Raw genomic sequence first — 2,249 nt, 5'->3', positions numbered from 1 at the left:
GGGTATTACCGTCGACAACAAAAAAACCTGGAAAAAACATTCTAAAAATAACCCATCGTATGGACACGGGGAAATGTCAAATATATTTCTATCGTATTGATAATACTAATGTTAATCATAAAACTTTTGTAGTTTCAACAATGTATATTATCAATTTTCAAGTTAATATCGTGCTATTGACAATTGTAATATTGTTATTGATATAATTTATACTATGAATTTAACAATATTACAATCGTTAATAGTACAATACTGACTTTAAAATTGATAAAAACATTGATGTAATTATAAAAGTTTTATGATTAACATTAGTATCAATATATCAAAATAATAATTATCATGTTGTCAATTTAATAATAAATATGATTGATTTGATAATAATCTTCTCTATTCTTATTGAAAATATATAGTGTTATTTCTACAAATGTATCTATTCTTATTGATAATATATAGTGTTATTTTTATAAGCTATGTTCCATTTAACAATATAAACATTGTGAACCGTTTAAAATATTGTATCATTAAAATAACTAATGAATATTTTTTTTCGGTGTGGGTCTTCGGGGGTTTTAATTAGGTACAATCGGTATTTTACGTAATTGAAGCCATATGAACACCGGGAATCCTGGACTATTGTTGTTTATCGATCGATAATCAGTAAGAAAAATGTATTTATAACAATGCCAGTGTTTACATGGTAAATGGTGTACGTATTTGTCAAACTTCCCCAAAAAAGCGTAATCTATAAATAAACAGACGATAGTCGGCTGGAAGTGTCGCGTATTGCAGTGTATGTTTTATACGTCGTGGTCTCGTGGATATTGTCACACTGTTGAATTATTCGATTCCCGACAGTCATCTAAATTAGACATAGCCTATCCATATTACAAAAATGACCGTCCACCAACTTGTAGTTCAAGTGCCACGGTTGTACCGATGAACGAAAACGATATTGTAGTATTTTTAACATTAAAAAAGTGTTTGCGATGAATGAATTTATTACACAATTGGCGTGTGTTATTTATTTATTTTTTTTTTTTTGTTTGTCCGTCACCACAAGGGACAGTAACGTCGATTAACTACTTCGGCATTGTTTCTGGTAGGAAAGTGAATCCAGTTGGTACTTTTGGGGGGTGATCAAAATTACAACATTTCCTGTAGTTTTCAAAAGCCTTGGGGAAAACCAAAAGTATATTTAGGGAAATCGGAGATATTTTTTCTCAAATTCAGTTTGATTTTGTTCGTTTGCGTACATAACTAAACAAAAATTTAACCGTAGATACCGTGCAATCTTCACCGAATGTTAATATTTTATATTTTCCGCACACCTTACAATTGAATTGGACATTTCGAAAACGGCTCATATCTGAAAATAGCCATTTGTAGGTGTAACTAAATTTCGAATTTTATTTGTTGTTTTTTTTTTCTCAAAACCCATAGATAACAGGTAGCTAAATTGCTACGTTCAAAACTTGCAATATTTCACAAAATGTATTATTTGAAATATATAGAAGCATTTTTGGTGGCACTGAAGAAAGGGCTCAAGAAAAATTGGTCGTCGTTGAATAGAATTTCAAAATACATGACATAGGTAATGCGTTAAATTCCAAACAGCGGTTGAGTGTCGTCGAACGCTGATTCAACCATATTTTTCAGCATAATTCATACGAAAAATAGTCAGGTAAAAAAGAAATTCACGAAAAAAAAAATGCTGTCCGGTTATTTAAGAATTTCACAAAAATATAATAGTATACTATAAATGCATTGGATATTCATATCATTGATAGCCGTTGTGCACCTATAACCGTCGACAACAAGGAATTTCGGTAAAAACATTCTGAAAATAACTCATCAGTGAAAAACCTATGGAAAAACCGATACGAGCAATAATGTCTCGACGTGATTAAATGTCATTATAAGCTAAATCGCTTATACGTCACAGAGTTAGCGGATTGTCCGTGTCGATAAATATTTGATTGAAGACATTAAATAAAACTTATTTATTAAAACAAACTTAGGCGTAAACACCGGCCCTTCCGATGAAACCTAGAGCCGTGCCATATAATACATATACCGGGTGATTCTTTTATCAAACAACACTCATTATTTAAAAAAAGTGTACATTTTTTCGAGAGTATTTTTTTACTTGCTTATAAAACAAAGTTTTTCTTAAAAAATTACTTTTTTTATCATTATAATTTTTTAAGTTTTTTTACTTTTTTGAATGACAACATATTGGGTTTTAATTT

The sequence above is a fragment of the Acyrthosiphon pisum genome, chromosome A3, assembly GCF_005508785.2.
Source record: "Acyrthosiphon pisum isolate AL4f chromosome A3, pea_aphid_22Mar2018_4r6ur, whole genome shotgun sequence".
Taxonomy (NCBI): domain Eukaryota; kingdom Metazoa; phylum Arthropoda; class Insecta; order Hemiptera; family Aphididae; genus Acyrthosiphon; species Acyrthosiphon pisum.
The sequence above is the reverse complement of the archived record's forward strand: the minus strand, read 5'-3'. Positions refer to the sequence as shown.